The sequence below is a fragment of the Tachyglossus aculeatus genome, chromosome Y2 (assembly GCF_015852505.1).
Source record: "Tachyglossus aculeatus isolate mTacAcu1 chromosome Y2, mTacAcu1.pri, whole genome shotgun sequence".
In the NCBI taxonomy this organism is placed as follows: Eukaryota; Metazoa; Chordata; class Mammalia; order Monotremata; family Tachyglossidae; genus Tachyglossus; species Tachyglossus aculeatus.
This window is the reverse complement of record NC_052094.1, coordinates 4,117,801-4,138,546: the sequence shown is the minus strand read 5'-3', so window position 1 is coordinate 4,138,546 and position 20,746 is coordinate 4,117,801. Positions and strand designations below refer to the sequence as shown.

The window sequence follows — 20,746 nt, the reverse complement described above, 5'->3', positions numbered from 1 at the left end:
GGGGGAGACAGAGAACAAAACCAAACATACTAACAAAATAAAATAAATTAGAATAGATATGTACAAGTAAAATAAATAAATAAATAAATAGAGTAATAAATATGTAGAAACATATATACACATATACAGGTGCTGTGCGGAAAGGAAGAAGGTAAGATGGGGGGATGGAGAGGGGGATGAGGGGGAGAGGAAGGAAGGGGCTCAGTCTGGGAAGGCCTCCTGGAGGAGGTGAGCTCTCAGTAGGGCCTTGAAGGGAGGAAGAGAGCTAGCTTGGTGGATGGGCAGAGGGAGGGCATTCCAGGCCCGGCGGATGACATGGGCTGGGGGTCGATGGTGGGACAGGCGAGAACGAGGTATGGTGAGGAGATTAGTGGTGGAGGAGCGGAGGGTACGGGCTGGGCTGTAGAAGGAGAGAAGGGAGGAGAGGTAGGAGGGGGTGAGGTGATGGAGAGCCTTGAAGCCCAGGGTGAGGAGTTTCTACCTGATGCGCAGATTGATTGGTAGCCACTGGAGATTTTTGAGGAGGGGAGTAATGTGCCCAGAGTGTTTCTGGACAAAGATAATCCGGGCAGCAGCATGAAGTATGGGTTGAAGTAGAGAGAGACACGAGGATGGGAGATCAGAGAGAAGGCTATTGCAGTAGTCCAGATGGGATAGGATGAGAGCTTGAATGAGCAGGGTAGCGGTATGGATGGAGAGGAAAGGGCGGATCTTGGCAATGTTGCGGAGCTGAGACCGGCAGGTTTTGGTGACGGCTTGGCTGTGAGGGGTGAAAGAGAGAGCGCGGTGGAGGATGACATCAAGGTTGCGGGCTTGTGAGACGAGAAGGATGGTAGTGCCGTCAATAGAGATGGGAAAGTCAGGGAGAGGGCAAGGTTTGGGAGGGAAGACAAGGAGTTCAGTCTTCGACATGTTGAGCTTTAGGTGGCAGGCAGACATCCAGATGGAGATGTCCTGAAGGCAGGAGGAGATGCGAGCCTGGAGAGAGGGGGAGAGAGCAGGGGCAGAGATGTAGACTTGGGTGTCATCAGTGTAGAGATGATAATTGAAGCTGTGGGAGCGAATGAGGTCACCAAGGGAGTGAGTGTAGATTGAGAACAGAAGGGGACCAAGCACTGAACCTTGGGAAACCCCCACAGTAAGAGGATGGGAGGGGGAGGAGGAGCCTGCAAAAGAGACTGAGAAAGAACGACCGGAGAGATAAGAGGAGAACCAGGAGAGGACGGAGTCTGTGAAGCCAAGGTCAGATAGCATGTTGAGGAGAAGGGGGTGGTCCACAGTGTCAAAGGCAGCTGAGAGGTCGAGGAGGATTAGGACAGAGTATGAGCCGTTGGATTTGGCAAGCAGGAGGTCATTGGTGACCTTTGAGAGGGCAGTTTCCGTGGAATGTAGGGGACAGAAGCCAGACTGGAGGGGGTCGAGGAGAGAGTTGTTGTCAAGGAATTCTAGGCAGCGCGTGTAGACAACTCGTTCAAGGAGTTTTGAAAGGAATGGTAGGAGGGATATGGGGCGATAACTAGAAGGTGAGGTGGGGTCAAGAGAGGGGTTTTTTTTAGGATGGGAGAGACGTGGGCGTGTTTGAAGGCAGAGGGGAAGGAACCAGTGGAGAGTGAGCAGTTGAAGATGGAAGTTAAGGAGGGGAGAAGGGATGGAGTGAGAGATTTCATGAGATGAGAGGGAATGGGGTCAGAAGCACAGGTGGCTGGAGTAGCACTTGAGAGGAGGGAGGAGAGCTCCTCTGAGGATAGTGCTGGGAAGGATGGGAGAGTGTCAGAGAGTGTTGAGAGCAGGGGGGTTGGAGAAGGGGGGGAAGTGACTTTGGGGAGGTCGGACCTGATGGATTTGATTTTGTTAATGAAGTAGGAGGCCAGATCGTTGGGGGTGAGGGAAGGAGGAGGGGGAGGAACCGGGGGCCTGAGAAGGGAGTTGAATGTATGGAAGAGCTGGTGGGGGTGATGGGCATGGGTGTCAATAAGGGTGGAGAAATAGATTTGTCTGGCAGAAGAGAGGGCTGAGTTAAGGCAGGAAATGATAAATTTGAAGTGAACGAGGTTGGCATGGTGTTTAGACTTTCGCCAGCAGCGTTCAGCAGCTCAAGCATAAGAGCGAAGGAGGCGGACAGTGGCAGTGATCCAGGACTGTGGGTTAGTGGTACGAGAGCGGCAAAGGGAAAGGGGAGCGAGTGAGTCTAGCTGAGTAGAAAGGGTAGAGTTGAGAGCAGTAATCTGATCATCAAGACTGGGTAGAGAGGAGAGGGCGGCGGGGTGGGGTGTGAGGCGCTCTGAAAGATGGGTGGGGTCCAGAGAGCGGAGATCTCTGTGAGGGAGTAATATGGATTTACAGGGGAAAGGAGTGTGATTGAGGAGGCAGGTGAGAAGATTATGATCAGAGAGAGGGATTTCAGAGTTGGTGAGGGTGTACACAGTGCAGTGGTAGGAGATGATGAGTTCGAGGGTATGACCAAGTTGGTGAGTGGGTGAGGTGGGGTGGAGGAAGAGGTTGGCAGCGTCGAGGAGAGATAGAAGGCGGGCGGCAGAGGAGTCATTAGGGATATCCATGTGGATATTGAAGTCTTCGAGGATCAGAGTGGGCATGGAGAAGGAGAAAAGGAAGGTGAGGAAGGGGTCAAAGTCGTTAAAAAAGTTGGAAGTGGGACCGGGAGGACGGTAGATGACGGCTACAAGAATCTGGAGGGGGTGGTAGAGGCGAATAATGTGGGCTTCAAAGGAAGGGAAGGAAAGGGAAGGGGGAGGAGGGATAGTGTGAAAGCGACATTGGGGGGCGAGAAGGAAACCGACACCTCCTCCTTTTCCGGTGAGTCTGGGGGAGTGGGAGAAGAAGAAGCCTGCACTGCAGAGAGCAGCAGAATAGACCGTGTCGTCTGGAGACAGCCATGTTTCAGTTAGGGCGAGGAGGAGTAGAGAGCTGGAAAGGAATATGTCCAGGATGAAAGGGATCTTAGTTAAAACAGAGCGGGGGTTCCAGAGGCCACACTTGGCAGCAGCTGTCGAGGGAGGGGAGGGAGGGGGAAGGGTGCGAGGGGTGGGTAGGGTTTGGATTGGGATGAGTTGGCGGGGGCCTGGGCGGGGAGAGTGGGAAGGGGGTGGCGATGGGAAAGGAGAACTGGGTTGGGGTGGGGGAGGGGAGAAGGGGAGGGAGGGGGCCAGGAGGGAGGAATGGAGGACTGGCACTGGTACAGAGAGATCCTTGGTAGGGGGTGAGGGTGAGTGGTCTTGGTGGTCTTGGTGGGTATCCAACCTTGGCTTCACAGGCTCTGTCCTCTCCTGGTTCTCCTCTTATCTCTCCGGTCATTCATTCTCAGTCTCTTTTGCAGGCTCCTCCTCCCCCTCCCATCCCCTTACTGTGGGGGTTCCCCAAGGTTCAGTTTTTGGTCGCCTTCTGTTCTCAATCTACACTCACTCCCTTGGTGACTTCATTCACTCCCACGGCTTCAACTATCATCTCTACGCTGATGACACCGAAATCTACATCTCTGCCCCTGCTCTCTCCCCCTCCTTCCAGGCTCGCATCTCCCCCTGCCTTCAGGACATCTCCTTCTGGATGTCTGCCCACCACCTAAAACTCAACATGTCCAAGACTGAACTCCTTGTCTTCCCTCCCAAACCCTGCCCTCTCCCTGACTTTCCCATCACTGTTGACAGCACTACCATCATTCCCGTCTCACAAGCCCGCAACCTTGGTGTCATCGTCGACTCGACTCTCTCATTCACCCTTCACATCCAAGCCATCATCAAAACCTGCCGGTCGCAGCTCCACAACGTTGCTAAGATCCGCCCTTTCCTCTCCATCCAAACTGTTACCCTGCTCGTTCAAGCTCTCATCCTATCCCATCTGTACTACTGCATCAGCCTCCTCTTTGATCTCCCATCCTCGTGTCTCTCCCCAGTTCAATCCATACTTCACGCCGCTGCCCGGATTGTCTTTGTCCAGAAACGCTCTGGGCATGTTACTCCCCACCTCACGAATCTCCAGCGGCTACCAATCAATCTGCGCATCAGGCAGAAACTCCTCACCCTCGGCTTCAAGGCTCTCCATCACCTCGCCCCCTCCTACCTCACCTCAGTTCTCTTCTTCTACAGCCCAGCCCACAACCTCTGCTCCTTTGCCGCTAATCTTGCCTCGTTCTTGCCTGTCTCGCCCTCGACCCCTGGCCCACATCATCCCCCGGGCCTGGAATGCCCTCCCTCCGCACATCCGCCAAGTTAGCTCTCTTCCTCCCTTCAAGGCCCTACTGAGAGCTCACCTCCTCCAAGAGGCCTTCCCAGACTGAGCCCCCTCCTTCCTCTCCCCCTCGTCACCTCTCCATCCCCCGGTCTTACCTCCTTCCCTTCCCCACAGCACCTGTATATATGTATATATGTTTGTATATATTTATTACTCTATTTGTTTATTTATTTTACTTGTACATATCTATTGTATTTATTTTATTTTGTTAATATGTTTGGTTTTGTTCTCTGTCTCCTCCTTCTAGACTGTGAGCCCACTGTTGGATAGGGACTGTCTCTATATGTTGCCAACTTGTACTTCCCAAGTGCTTAGTACAGTGCTCTGCACACAGTAAGTGCTCAATAAATACGACTGATTGATTGATTAATTGACTTCTGTCTGAGGGAAATGAAAGTGTGCAAAAGATCTAGATTGGCTCTTGTTAAACATGAAGGGTCGTTAGAATTGTCACAGAATTGGGACAAAACCCTCAAACAGAGGGCATCAAGAGGCCTAGGGGTCACAGGTTTGAAACCAAATGCGATGTTTGCCACCAGAAATTATGCAGGCCTAAGCTACTGTCAGGTTTAAGATCAGTTTGAATAAATTCATGGGCAAGGTCATAATGGATTATTAGAGCAAAAGTTAGAGATGTAGAGAGAAAAGTTAGGATGTTTAATAATAATAATGATGGCTTTTGTTATGCACTTACTATGTACCAAGCACTGTTCTAAACACTGGGGGGGAGACAAGGTAATAAGGTCATCCCACATGGGGCTCACAATCTTCATCCCCATTTTCCAGATGAGGTAACTGAGGTCCAGAGAAGTGAAGTGACTTGCCCAAAGTCACACTGCTGACAAGTGGCAGAGCCAGCATTAGAACCCATGACCTCTGACTCCCAAGCCCGGGCTCTTTCCATTGAGCCACGCTGCTTCTCATGTCTGTTGGTCTATCTCAAACCTTCAGGAATCAGTGTCTAGCAGGGCAACCATTATATGATTCCTTGAACCATCCTGCATGTCCTGTCCTCTGAGCATTTCTGTAATCTCATCTCCTTGACCAATTTCTAATCTCTCCACTTTATATCCTCCCAAGTGCCCATTACACCAGTTCCATGCCACCTTAGTCCTAAATAACTCACAACATCCAACAGCATATATATATACTTATCTTTATACTTGAGTACTTCCTTTATCTATAATTCAATAATTATGGTATTTGTTAAGTGCTTACTATGTGCCAAGCACTATTCTAAGCGCTGGGGTAGATAAAAGGTAATGAGGTTGTCCCACATGGAGCTCACAGTCTTAATCCCCATTTTACAGATGAGGAAACTGAGGCACAGAGAAGTTAAGTGGCTTGCCCAAGGTCACACAGCAGGCAAGTCACGGAGCCAGGATTAGAACCCACGTCCTCTAACTCCCAAGCCCGTGCTCTTTCTACTAAGCCTCTTGGACTGTAAACTCCTTGAGAACAGAGATCGTTTCTCCTAATTCTGTGGTACTCTCCCAAGCACAAGCCTGTTGGACTGTAAACTCCTTGAGAGCAGATATTGTTTCTCCCAATTCTATGGTACTCTTCCAAGCACTTTGTACAATGTAATAATAATAGTAACAACACTAATGGTATTTATTAAGCACTATGGCCAAGCTCTGTACTAAGGGATGGAGTAGACACAATGCAGTGGAAAAGTTAAAATAACTATCTCTTAAAAAGCAGGTACTCATATAGGTTAAGAAAGGTTTCATGTTCCATACTATGGAAGCCATTGCTGAAACCCGCATTCATTCAATCATTCATTAATTCAGTTGTATTTATTGAGCGCTTACTGTATGTAAAGCACTGTACTAAGCATGTGTACAGTAGGTAACTGTCTGTCCTTGGGATAAATTGTCTTGACCATAACAATCTCCTATTTTACACCTTCACCCATGCCAGAGAGCAGAAGACCTTAGAAACATTTATTGCCCTTATTAAGCTCTTTGCTTCCCAAGAGCAGAAGTAATAATTGATGATAATTGTGCTGCTTAAGTGCTTGCTATGTGCCAAGCACTGGGGTATTCACAAGGTAATTGGGTCAGATAATACAGTCCCTGTCCCACAGGTGGGGACAGGTGGGGAGAAGGGAAGGTATCTTACTTCCATTTTTCCAGATGAGGAAACTGAGTCACAGAGAAGTTAAGTGACTTACCCAAGGTCAAGTAGCAGAGCCAGAATTAGAACCCAGGTCCTCTGACTCCGAGAATAGTGATCTTTCCACTAGCCCACACTGCCTTACATGTATTTTTTCATTAACCTTTGGATGTGGTAAGGAAGGGACAGACAATAGCATCATTGTAGTTAATGCAGATGAGGAAGCTGAGGGGTCAAATAATTTGCCTAACATCCCATTTAAAACCATCACAGTTTTTAACCAGGTGTCCTACTAAACCATATTCCCCTGGAAACATTAAGTTTTATAACTTGAAATAAACTCTAAAAGGAAGTCACCTCCATCTCTACTTCTGTCAGTGTCAGTTCCCTAGTGTTATCCAGAGTAGTACCAACTCCTAATTCATTCTTTTTCACAGGAAAAAAAGAGAATTATTCTAGACCGACAGAAGAGAGAGAAAAAAAAACCTTTCTGTTGCTTTTAGTGAAGTGACCCAACTCCCCGTGAGGAAAAAGGAAGTATTATTATTATAATAATATAATATAATATATATATTATTATATTATATATATTATATAGTATTATATAGTATTGTTATAATACTATAATAGTAGTATTATTAAAACGAAGGCAGAATGGTCTAGTGGGCAGGTCACTGGATTCCAGCATGATGGTGATCTAAGCTTCTGGCAGTGAATGCCATTGTGACTAGCACTACCCTCCCACAGGGATGTTTCTAAGTGCTGTGTGAATTACAGCAATCAGAACTTTTGGAGACCTTTTCATGGTAATTGTTGAGTACTTATTATGTGACAGCACTTTCCTAAGCACTGGGATAAATAGAAGGTAGATTGGATGGAGAAGGATTTAATCCCCATTTTACAGATGAGTAACAGGCACAAGGAAATTAAGCGGTTCATCTAAATTCATTCAGCAGGCAAATGGTGAAGTGGGGATTAGAACCCAGGACCTCTGACTTCCAGCCCCATGCTCTTTCCACCAGACCAAGCTGCTTCCCATAACTTACACAGGACTGAAAATTTCAGCCTGGAAAACTGCTTTGGTGCTTTCAAATTTGGTTTCAGTAAATTTTTGTGGTAGATACCGTATGTGTGCTGGGGGGTGGATTTCACAAGTACTGGATTCTGGGATGTGTGGACATGGGTTAGGGCTTCTACTTTGCTGCTGTGAGAGGTCTCCCAGTACCCCAAAAGTTGACTCTGTCTGAGGGGTCACAGTTATAATTTTCCATGCCGTTGAGTGTCCAAGCAATGACCTTCACTTCGAAGCTGGGCATTCAAGTTGCAGCCTGTGGAACCATTCTGCAGGAAGAAAAAAACAGCTGGCTAAACAGAAAGTTTTGGCAGCTCAAAATAAAAAGATTGGCTTGGCTGTTTTTAACAAACGCTCCCCTTTTAATAGATCTGGGTTGGCCACAACCCTTTTCCTGTCCCTTCGCACCTTCTCTGATCATCACCTTCCTCAGCTCTTAGAGATGTCCCACTGCCTTGACACAGGTTCACAACATCTCTTCCTCCTGCCTCACTGTGGGCCTTGTGCTGGGGGCCACTTCCACCCAGCCCCCAAGTCCAGGCCAGTTGGGCTACTGCTTTCCTCCTTGTTATTACCCATGGAAGGAGTTTAGTTGCATGGCATTCATTCATTCATTCATTCATTCATTCATTCATTCATTCATTCATTCATTCAATCGTTTTTATTGAGTGCTTACTGTGTGCAGAGCACTGTATTAAGCGCTTGGGAAGTACAAGTTGGCAACGTATAGAGACAGTCCCTACCCAACAGTGGGCTCACAGTCTAGAAGGGGGAGACAGAGAACAAAACAAAACATATTAACAAAATAAAATAAATAGAATAAATGTGTACACATAAAATAAATAAATAGAGTAATAAATGCATACAAACATATATACATATATACAGGTGCTGTGGGGAAGGGAAGGAGGTAAGGTGGGGGGTATGGAGAGAGGGACGAGGGGGAGAGGAAGGAGGGGGCTCAGTCTGGGAAGGCCTCAGATGGCACTCCTCAGTTCCCATTCCTCTGATTCATTCATTCATTCAATTGTATTTATTGAGCGCTTACCATAAGAAGAGGACTATACTAAGTGCTTGGGGTCTAATCAACTAATCAATGGTATTCATTGAGAGCACTGTACCAAGCACTTGGGAGAGTGCATTAGAGTTAGTACACAGAATCCTTGCCCTCAAGGCTCATCCAATCCTGTTGGGAAGACAGACATAAAAATAAATTCCACGTAGGAGAAATAACAGAGTTTAAAGAGATGTATGTAAATGCTTGAATTGAGGTGTGTGCCCAAGTGATGCAGAAGTAGGGGAAGGGGAGATGAGAGATTAGTCAGGGAAGGCTTCCTGGAGGAGATGTGTTTTCAGATGGACTTTGAAACAGTGAAAGCAGTGGTCTGCTGAATGTGGAAAGGGAGGGAGTTCTAGGCAGAAGAAAGAGAATGAGCTAGAAAAATATACTTCCTTTTACAATATTTTCAAACACTTCCTTTTCCAACTTAAAAAGTATCGGTTTCAATACAGAAGATTCTTGAAGATTCTCACTTCTGCAAGATGCTGGTGTGAATTGTTTGGAGGACTTATTTTCTTCTGTGTGACAGTCTCAGGTCACAAAACAAGCTCTTCTTCTAGAAGCTGATATGTGATTCACTGTTCACAGTACTTTGAATGGCAAATGGGTTTTGAAAGTTGTCGGTTAATCAGTCAAATCACTTCATGGTATTTATTGTGTGCATAGCACTGTATTAAGTTTTAGGGAAAATTCAATACAACAGAGTTGGTAGATGTGATCCCTGCCCACAGAGAGCTTACAGTCTACAGGAGGAGACAGATAGTAAAATAAATTACCCAGAGGGGAAATAGTGGCTATCTACGTAATTGCTAATTATTGTAATTGGAGTAAGTATCAAAGAATTTAATGGGTTCGGAAAATCAGAACCTTTTTTGGGTGGCATTTGTTAAACATTTACTATGTGTCAGGCACCTTTCTAAATGCTGGGGTAGATACAAGATAATCAGATTGTACACCAGTCTGTACAGATTGTCCCTCAGAAGCTCACAGTCTATGTCGGAGCGAGGAGGATTTAATCCTTCTTTACAGACGAGGTAACTGAGGCTCAGAGAAGTTAATGATTTACTGAAAGTCACACCACAGATAAAGCGGCAGAGCTGGGATTAGAACCCAGGTCCTCTGACTCCAGGCCCATGCCCTTTCCACCTAGACCATGTTGCTTTTTATAGGCCACACTGTTTCTCAAAAGTGCTATCAGATTTAAGGATAAAGATGTAACTTTCCCACCTCAGTTACTGGCACTCAAATGATTACATTCACAATAATTCCAGTGGTGTCTTGTGGATTTGCTTGTTACATTCCACCTTTAAAAAGTAAATTCCAGTTATCCGATCTGCCTTCACTGCCACTGAGGGAAGAAAACAGTTTGGAAAAACAGGCAACAATTCAACTATTTCTTTGCATCTTTTGAGCTTTTCGAAGTCTTTCTCCAGGAAATTGATTGATTTATTGAATTTATCTTTAATTTATTAATTTATATTAATGTCTGTCTTCCTTACTAGACTGTAAGCTCATCAGAGAATGAGTCTATAATATTGTTATATTATACTCCCCGAAGTGCTTAGTACAGTGCTCTGCACACAATAAGCACTCAATAAATATGATGGATTGACTGACTGCCTGACTGATTGATCTGGAAAGAGTTGTAGGACAGTCTGTGCTCCACATCTTCTCTTTTTTTTAATGGTATTTTTTAAGCACGTACTATGTACCAGGCACTATACTAAGTTCTGGGGTGCATACAAGCTAATCAACTTGGACACAGTCCGTGTCCCACATGGGACTCACAGTTTTAATCCCCATTTTACAGAAGAGGTAACTGAAGAGAAGGCACAGAAGAGTTAAGTGACTTGCCCAAGGTCACCAAGAAGACATATGAGGAGTTGGAATTAGGAACCAGGTCCTTCTGACTCCCAGGCCTGTGCTTTGTCCACTAGACATTGCTGCTTCCTGATAAGTTAATATGACTCTTTGGGAAGAGTAAGGGGAAGCCTACTCTGTCTGCTGTTCCTGAAAAGAACAAAATTAATGTTTCAAACAATGATACTTATTTATTATGTGCAGAGCACTGTACTAAGCACTTAAGAGAGTACAATATAACCGAGTTGGTAGACACTTTCCCTTGTGAACAAGGTTCTTACAGTCTAGACATTACAGACAGTAAAATAATGGTTCCATGAGAGAACTGTGGTCTAATGGAAAGCACACAGGCTAGAGACAGAAGACCTGATTTCTAATCCCAACTCTACCACTTTCCTGCTTTGTGACTTTCACCGTCACTGTATCTTCTCTGTGCCTCAGTTCCCTTATCTGTAGAATGGGGATTCAATACCGCTCCTCACTCTTATTTAGACTGTGAGCCATTATCAATCAATCAATCAATCAATCGTATTTATTGAGCGCTTACTATGTGCAGAGCACTGTACTAAGTGCTTGGGAAGTACAAATTGGCATCACATAGAGACAGTCCCTACCCAACAGTGGGCTCACAGTCTAAAAGGGGGAGACAGAGAACAGAACCAAACATACCAACAAAATAAAATAAGTAGGATAGAAATGTACAAGTAAAATAAATAAATGAATAAATAAATAGAGTAATAAATATGTACAACCATATATACATATATACAGGTGCTGTGGGGAAGGGAAGGAGGTAAGACGGGGGGATGGAGAGGGGGACGAGGGGGAGAGGAAAGAAGGGGCTCAGTCTGGGAAGGCCTCCTGGAGGAGGTGAGCTCTCAGCAGGGCCTTGAAGGGAGGAAGAGAGCTAGCTTGGCGGATGGGCAGAGGGAGGGCATTCCAGGCCCGGGGGATGACGTGGGCCAGGGGTCGATGGCGGGACAGGCGAGAGCAAGGTACAGTGAGGAGATTAGTGGTGGAGGAGCGGAGGGTGCGGGCTGGGCAGTAGAAGGAGAGAAGGGAGGTGAGGTAGGAGGGGGCGAGGTGATGGAGAGCCTTGAAGCCCAGGGTGAGGAGTTTCTGCCTGATGCGCAGATTGATCGGTAGCCACTGGAGATTTTTGAGGAGGGGAGTAATATGTCCAGAGCGTTTCTGGACAAAGATACTCCGGGCAGCAGCATGAAGTATGGATTGAAGTGGAGAGAGACACGAGGATGGGAGATCAGAGAGAAGGCTAGTGTAGTAGTCCAGACGGGATAGGATGAGAGCTTGAATTAGCAGGGTAGCGGTTTGGATGGAGAGGAAAGGGCGGATCTTGGGAAGAGTAAGGGGCCATAAGTGAGTCCTGACTATTTTGTTCCTGCCCTAGTGCTTAGTACAGTGCTTGGCAGATAGTAAGTGCGTAACAAATACCAAAATTACTATTATCATCATTGTTACTAAGCGAGGCACTTGGGAACATTCAACAGAAGTAAACCATCAACTTCATGTCCCAGGTGGGGTTTACAGTCTTAATCCCCATTTTACAGATGAGGCAATGGAGGCAAGAGAAATTAAATGACTTATCCAAGGTCACCCAGCAGACAGGTGGCAGAGCCAGGATTAGAACCCAGGTTCTCTGATTCTCACTAGGCCATGCTGCTTTTGGAGGGGAAGAGATGAATACTCTGAGGTGTGCAATTACTTTCTCGAGGTTCTGCAGCAGGTTATGGTGGTTATCAGGTATTTTCCCAGGTTTTCACCCATTGATTTCATTTCCAACTCAACAGCCAGGCCCTCCGCTCCAAGTAGTACATATGAGTTTTAACATTTGTGCCTATTCTTCAAGCATTTGCTTCTTTAGTTTTCAGCATTCACCATCTGTCAGCCAGCCAGTCAGTCAGTTGTACCTATTGAGTACTTACTTTGTGCATAGTGCTATACTAAGCACTTGGGAGAGTACAATATAATGATAAACAGACATATTCCCTGCCCACAAAAGCTTACAGTCTAGAAAGGGAGACAGACATTAGTATAAATAAATAAATTACAGATATGTACAAAACTCCTGTGGGAGTGGGAGGAGAGATGAATAAAAAGAGCAAGTCATTGCAGTGCAGAAGGGAGTGGGTGAAGAGGAAAGAAAGGCTCAGGGAAGACCACTTAGAAGAGATGTGCTTTCCAAAGGCTTTGAAGGCCAGGAGAGTAATTGTCTGTGAGATTTGAGGCTGGTGGGCATTCCAGGCCAGAGGCGGGAAGTGGGCCAGGAGTCGGTAGTGGAGATTGAGGTACAGGGAAAAGGTTAGCATTAGAGGAGGGACTTGTGTGGGCTGGGTTGTAGATAGCACAGTAGCAAAGTGAAGTAGAAGGGGGCAAGGTGATTAAATGCTTTAAAAAGCCAATGGTGAAGAATTTGTTTGATGTGGAGAGTTTCTGTCTACAGGCAAGATGTGATGATGAGAACATCTCTTTCTTTCCAAAGCTCCTATCTTTCCAAAGCTCCTATGTCTTATTACTGGATTAGGTTGAAGCTATTGCCACAAAACAGGCTCTTTATACAAAATGAGTCTTCCTTTTCCACAAAATAAGGGAATCTGGCTGAAATGCTACAAAAGACAGTAGGGCATATGTTACCTTATTTATCAGCCTTAGCTCCTAGCCTATGCCAAACATGTTTGCCTTTTGATTTTATTTTTCTATCCAGGAAGCAGCTGCATAATAGACTTGATTCTCTCTAAATGCAGAATCAATAAAATCTAAACATGCATTTATTATTTTGAATGCAATTGCATGTGGATGCTTGCCATCCATTTAGGAAAAGAAATGATTCTTGCAACTAAATTAAGAGTTTCTTGTTGCTTAGAGGATCTTTAGCTATTGTTCCTTTTCCTAGTGTTGTATTTTAACTGTTTTTTGCAAATTCTTCCCAGAGAGATAACTGTTGTTAACATCTACTTTTAAATGGACTCAGGACACGCATACACACTTACACACTTACACACTTACACACTTACACACACACACACACACACACACACACACACACCAACATTGTTGGCAAATGCTCTAGATAGCAGGGAAGAGAGACATATTCTAAGTTTTCCAATTTCATTTCCCTTAAACATGGCACTGCTCTATTGCTTTTCCTCCAGTCTCCAGGAACAGTGTACAAGGACTTTTTGTGTGTTTATCAGTCATTGGTTGGACTTCCTCATTTAAGGGGTCCCAGGAAATCCTTACTGCCTAGCAGCGTGGCTTAGTGGAAAGATCCAGGGCTTGGGAATCAGAGATCATGGGTTTGAATTCTGGCTCCGCCACTTGTCAGCTGTGACTTTGGGCAAGTCACTTCACTTCTCTGGGCCTCAGGTCCCTCATCTGTAAAATGGAGTTGAAGACTGTGAGCCCCACGTGGGACAACCTGTTAACCTTGTATATACCCCAGCACTTAGAACAGTGCTCGGCACATAGTAAGTGCTTAACAAATGCCATTATTATTATTATTATTATTATTATTATTATTATTAGTCTGACATTTGCAATCTGTTAATTTGGTGGTGACTTTGGGAACCCTATCTGTCAATCAATCAATCGTGTTTTTTGTGCACTTACTGTGTGCAGAGCACTGAACTAAGTGCTTGGGAGAGTACAATAGACTGTACAGTAGAGTACAGTACAGTAGAGTACTTTTAGACTGTGAGCCCACTGTTGGGTAGGGACTGTCTCTATGTGTTGCCAATTTGTACTTCCCAAGCACTTAGTACAGTGCTCTGCACATAGTAAGCGCTCAATAAATACGATTGATTGATTGATTGATACAGTAGAACAGAGTTGGTAGACTCATTCCCTGCCCATAAGGAGCTTGCGTGATACTTTATCAGGTGACTCCCTTCCTGCTCCCTTTTGTGGGTCACTGACTCCTCTCCCTGCCCAAAGGCCACTCAGTGCTACCCATGAAGCCCTTGGGGGACCCTTGATGGTGAGCAAGCTCGTTCAGACTTGAAGATATATATGCGGTGTCCATCTCTTCTGACTCTGCTCATATCTTCCTCTGCCAGGTGTGTCCATACCATAGAGAACAGCAGGATTAGAAAGGCACCTTTGCTTTCTAGGTTCCTGCAGAAAAGTGACTTTCCAAAGACAGAATATCCCGAGGACCATTCTGCTCACTGCTGCTGCTGCTTCTGTTGCTGCTACAGACTGACAATAGATGGAACACGGGGGGAATATCAGCGTATTTTTAATAAGGTACCTCATCCCCCAAGTTTTTCTAAAATGAGTGGGATTGGTGGGGAGACAGGTGAGGGCAAGACTTGGTTAGAAATCTGGAGGGGGAGGAAATCTGTTTAGCTCAGGACAGAGAGGGAACTGAATGGTGTGAAGGGAAGAAAGGGCTGGAAGGAAATTAATTTTCCATCACTAGTTAGCTGTACTTTGAAGCTAGTTTATGTTCGTCCATCCATCCATCCATCCATCCATCCATCCATCCATCCATCCGTCCGTCCGTCTGTCCGTCCGTCCGTCTGTCCGTCCATCCATCCGGCCGGCCGGCCGCCCGCCCGCCCGCCCACCCACCCACCCATTTTTGAGTGCTTACTATGTGCAGAGCACTGTGCTAAGCGCTTGGGAAGTTCAAATTGGCAACATATAGAGATGGTCCCTACCCAACAATGGGCTCACCGTCTAGAAGGGGGAGAGAGATAATAAAAAAACCCAAATAGACAGGTGTCAATACCATCAGAATAAATAGAATTATAGCTATATACATATCATTAATAAAATAGAGTAATAAATGTGTACAAATAAAATAAGTAGAGTAATAAATATGTACAAATGCATACAAGTGCTGTGGGGAGGAGAAAGGAGTAGGGCAGGGGGAGGGAGGGGAGATGATGGAGGTGGGGAGGAGAAGAGGAAAAAGGGGGGCTCAGTCTGGGAAGGCCTCCTGGAGGAGGTGAGTTCTCAGAAGGGCTTTGAAGGGAGGAAGAGAGCTAGTTTGGCGAATGTGTGGAGGGAGGGCATTCCAGGCCAGAGGTAGGACATGGGCCAGGGGTTGATGGTGGGACAGATAAGAACAGGGCATAGTGAGGAGTTTAGCAGCAGAGGAGTGGAGTGTGTGAGCTGGGCTGTAGAAGGAGAGAAGAGAGGTGAGGTAGGAGAGGGTGAGGTGATGGAGAGTCTTAAAGCCAAGAGTGAGGAGTTTTTGCTTGATTCGAAGGTTGATAGGCAACCACTGGAAATTTTTGAGGAGGGGAGTGACATGCCCAGAACGTTTCATTACAAAGATAATCCAGGCAGCAGAGTGAAGTATAGACTGAAGTGGGAGAGACAGGAGGATGGGAGATCAGAAAGGAGGCTGATGCAGTAGATGATGCATGTCATCAATCAAGGCCTAATATATTCATTCATTCAATCGTATTTATTGAGCTCTTATTGTGTGCAGAGCAATGAACTAAGCACTTGGGTAGTACAAGTTGGCAACATAAAGAGGATGGTCCCTACCCAACAATGGGCTCACAGTCTAAAAGGGGGAGACAGATGACAAGAAAAAACATGTGGACAGGGGTCAAGTCATTAAAATAAATAGAAATAAAGCTAGATGCACATCATTAACAAAATAAATATAATAGTAAATGTGTACAAGTAAAATAAATAGAGTAATAAATCTGTACAAACATATATACAGGTGCAGTGGGGAGGGGAAGGAGGTAGGGTGGGGGGATGGGGAATGGGAGAGGAAAAAGGGGGCTCGGTCTGGAAAGGCCTCCTGGAGTAGGTGAGCTCTCAGTAGGACTTTGAAGGGAGGAAGAGAGCCAGCTTGGCAGATGTGTGGAGGGAGGGCATTCCAGGCCAGGAGGAGGGCGTGAATGGTCTGGGGGTCAACAGCGGAACAGGTGAGAACAAGATACAGTGAGGAGGTTAGCAGCAGAGGAATGGAGGGTGCAGGCTGGGCTGTAGAAGGAGAGAAGGGAGGTGAGGTAGGAGAGGGTGAGGTAATGGGTAGCCTTGAAGCCAAGAGTGAGGAGTTTTTGCTTGATATGTAGGTTGACTGGCAGGCACTGGAGATTTTTGAGGAGAGGAGTAACATGCCCAGAACGTTTCTGCACAATGATGATCTGGGCAGCAGTGTGCAGTATAGACTGAAGTGGGGAGAGACCTGAGGATGGGAGATCAGAGAGGACGCTGATGAAGTAATCCAGTCGGGCGGGATAGGATGAGAGATTGAACCAGCAAGGTAGCGGTTTGGATGTAGAGGAAATGGCGGATCTTGGTAATGTTGTGGAGGTGAAACCGGCAGGTTTTGGTGATGGATTGGATGTGAGGGTTGAACGAGAGAGCGAAGTTGAGGATGACACCAAGGTTGCGGGCTTGTGAGATGGGAAGGACGGTAGTGCCGTCTACAGTGATGGGAAATTCAGGAAGAGGGCAGGGTTTGGGAGGGAAGATAAGGAGTTCAGTCTCGGACATATTGAGTTTTAGATGGTGGGCAGACATCCAGATGGAGATGTCCTGAAGGCAGGAGGAGACCTGAGCCTGCAGGGAGGAAGAGAGAGCAGGGGCAGAGATGTAGATTTGAGTGTCATCAGCCTAGAGGTGATAGTTGAAGCCGTGGGAGCGAATGAGTTCACCAAGGGAGTGAGTGTAGGTAGAGAACAGAAGGGGACCAAGAACTGACCCTTGAGGAACCCCTACAGTAAGGGAATGGGAGGGGGAGGAGGAGCCCGCAAAGGAGACTGAACGGCCAGAGAGATGAGGAGAACCAGGAGAGGATGGAATCTGTGAAGCCTAGGTTGGATAGCGTGTGGAGGAGAAGGGAGTGGTCCACAGTGTTGAAAGCAGCTGAGAGGTCGAGGAGGATTTGGATAAAGTTCGTTGGATTTGGCAAGAAGGAGATCATTGGTGACCTTTGAGAGGGCAGTTTCGGTGGAGTGTAGCAGATGGAAGCCAGATTGGAGAGGGTCAAGGAGATAGTTGGTGTTGAGGAATTCGAGGCAGCAGGTGTACATGACTCGTTCAAGTAGTCTGGAAAGGAATGGTAGGAGGGAGATAGGGCTATAATTAGAAGGCTAGGTGGGGTCAAGAGAGGGTTTTTTTTAGGACGGGGGAGATGTGGGCATGTTTGAAGGCAGAGGGGAATGAACCAGTGGTGAGTGAGTGGTTGAAGATGGAAGTTAAGGAAGGGAGGAGGGACGGAGCAAGAGATTTCATAAGATGAGAGGGAATAGGGTCAGAAGCACAGGTGGCCAGAGTAGCACCTGAGAGGAGGGAGGAGATCTCATCTGAAGATGCTTCTGGGAAGGATGGGAGAGTAGTGGAGAGGGTTGAGAGCAGGGGGTTTGGAGAAGGGGGAGGAGTGACTTTGGGGAGCTCAGACTTGATGGAGTTAATTTTACTAATGAAGTAGGAGGCCAGATCGTTGGGGGTGAGGGATGGAGTAGGGGGAGGAACAGGGGGCCTGAGAAGGGAGTTAAATGTATGGAACAGCTGACAGGGATGATGGGCATGGGTGTCAATAAGGGAGGTGAAATAGTTTTGCCAGGCAGAGGAGGGGGCAGAGTTAAGGCAGGAAAGGATAAACTTGAAGTGAACAAGGTTGGCTTGGTGTTTAGACTTTGGCCAGCAGCATTCAGCAGCTTGAGCATAAGAGTGAAGGAAGTGGACAGTGGCAGTGATCCAGGGCTGTGGATTAGTGGTACAAGAGCAGCAAAGGGAAAGGGGAGTGAGCGAGTTGGGCTGGGTAGAAAGGGTGGAGTTGAGAGCAGTAATCTGGTCATCAAGATTGGGTAGAGAGGAAAGGGAGGCAAGGTGGGGTGTGAGGTGCTCAGAAAGATGGATGGGTCGAGAGAGTGGAGGTCTCTGTGAGGTAGTAATATAGATTTGCAGGGGAGAGGAGTGTGAGTGAGGAGGCAGATGAGAAGATTATGATCAGAGAGAGAGATTTCAGAGTTGGTGAGGTTGGAGATAGTGCAGCTGTAGGAGATGATGAGGTCGAGGATATGACCAAGTTGGTGATTGGGCAAGGTGTGGCAGAGCAGGAGGTTCACATTGCCAAGGAGAGGTAGAAGGCGGGTGGCAGAGGAGTCACCAGGGACATCATGTGGCTGTTGAAGTCTCTGAGGATCAGAGTGGACATGGAAAAGGAGAGAAGGAAGGTGAGAAAGGGGTCAAAATCATTAAAGAAGTTGGAGGTGGGGCCAGGGGTGGGGGGAGGCTGTAGATGACAGCTACAAGAATCTGGAAGGGGTGGTAGAGGTGAATAATGTGGGCTTCAAAAGAGTGGAAGGAAAGGGAAAGGAGAGGAGGGATAGTGCGAAAGCGACATTGGGGAGTGAGAAGGAAACTGACACCTCCTCCTTTTCCGGTGAGTCTGGGGGAGTGGGAGAATCATCAATAGTATTTAGAGAGCACTTACTGCATACAGAACACTGAACTAAGGACTCAAATTTCCAGATTGAGGTATTGTGGTCAGCATGGAAAGAGCATGGGCTTGGGAGTTGGAGGACATGAGTTCTAATCCCAGCTCCACCACTTGTCTGAGGGGTTGACCTTGGGCAAGTCACTTCACTTCTCCAGGCTTCAGTTACCTCATCTGTAAGATGGGAATTAAGACTGTGAGTCCCATGTGGGACAGGGACTATGTCCAACCTTATTACCTTGCATCTACCCCCGCATTTGGAACATTGATTGGCTCATAGTAAATGCTTAACAAATACCACAGTTATAATTATTATTGTTCAGTACCAGAGGCAGAAGTGCATCTGTATTATTATATTCTGAGGGAACACCATTTTGAGAAAATCTGCTCAGACTATTTCAGTTCACAATAATAATAATTACGGCACTCATTAAGCACTTACTATGTGTCATGCTCTGTTCTAAGCAGTGGGGTAGATACAAATTAATCAGCAGTACCTTTCCCCCACAGGGCTCACATTCTTATCCCCATTTTACAGATGAGGTAACTGAGGCACAGAGAAGTTAAGTAACTTGCTCAAGGTTACACAGCAGACATGTGATGGAGCCAGGTCTAGAACCCAGGTCCTTCTGACTCCCAGGAGCATGCTCTATCCACTAAGCTGTGCTCCTTCATAGCACTGATCAGGTGGGAAGGGAATTGGGCTTGAGAGTCTTAGCCCTCCACACCTTCTTGGATGGCATTTCATCTGGTGAATGGTGACTCTTTGTGAGACAGGGCTCAGTCCGGCACTGCAGACTCAATGCAGACTAAATGCAAACTCAAACCCATCATGTGGCTCCCCTAGTGGCTGGTTGCCTTTCAGAGGCGACCTCCCATGAGCGCTTAAGTTCACACAACATTAGGCCTAGCAACGATCACAGCCCTCTGACTCATCTGGCTCACGCTGTACTCCTTGCTGAATCGAGGATAGTCACAACGTTTACCCACTTTAGGTTGCCTCCGGCATTTCCCATCTGTTGAAGCCACCCTCGGGTGGGTTTCCCAGTGGCAGGATGTGTCAGCCTGAAGAGCTTCCTCCCCTTATATTACCTCATTTTGTTCAAGTCGGTGTGGAGCTGAATGTTAGCTTCCACTCCTTAAGAAGTGGGTTGTGTTTTTCATTTTTCTTGTGTTTGGTGCCTTTACTTCACAAGGAAACATTCATTCATTCATTCAATCGAATTCATTGAGCGCTTACTGTGTGCAGAGCACTGTACTAAGTACTTGGGAAGTGTAAGTTGGCAACATATGGAGTTGGTCCCTACCCAACAACAGGTTCACAGTCTAGTAATGTGGGCTCATAGTCTAGAAACATAATCCTGTGCTCCTGGGGGTAAGGGACCGATGGTGAAAGGAGATTGCTCAAAAGTAAAATATGCAGTCCTGGAAAAAATGTCTGAAGTCAGAAGTTGGCTACTTTAGGGAATGCTGTGTTTGTAATTCTTCTTGCCTTAAATGTGAAATGTTTATGGAGGGTAAAGTGGGCACTCAATCTGCTTTCCCTCTCTTACCTGTCCTCGCTAATCTCCCACTACTACCTGGCCCACACAATTCCTTTTTCTAATGCCAAGAGACTCTCTATACCTCAATCTCATCTTTCCCACAGCCATGTTCTCCCTCTGTTCTGGGACCTCCTCCCCTTTTATATCTGACAGACCACCATATCCCCCATCTTCAAAGCCCAATTAAAGTCATATCTTCTCTAAAGGGCCTTCCCTGATTATCTACTCATTTCCCCACATTATTTGTCCCCTGTTCTGCTTCACCTGTGTTCTTAGTCTGGACCACTTTAACACTCTGATAATCACCCCAGCCCCACAGCACATAGGTGCATTTCCTTATTCTCTGCCACTTCCCTTATCTGTGATTTATTTTAGTGCCTGTCTCCCCCTCTGAACCATAAGCTCCTTGAGGACAG

At 46.5% G+C, this 20,746-nt stretch overlaps 1 protein-coding gene across 1 annotated transcript in view; it reads left to right on the top strand.

Moving 5' to 3' along the window:
* The window catches only part of EXOC2 (exocyst complex component 2), a 254,838-nt gene that overhangs the window by 222,542 nt on the left and 11,550 nt on the right, over positions 1-20,746 (top strand).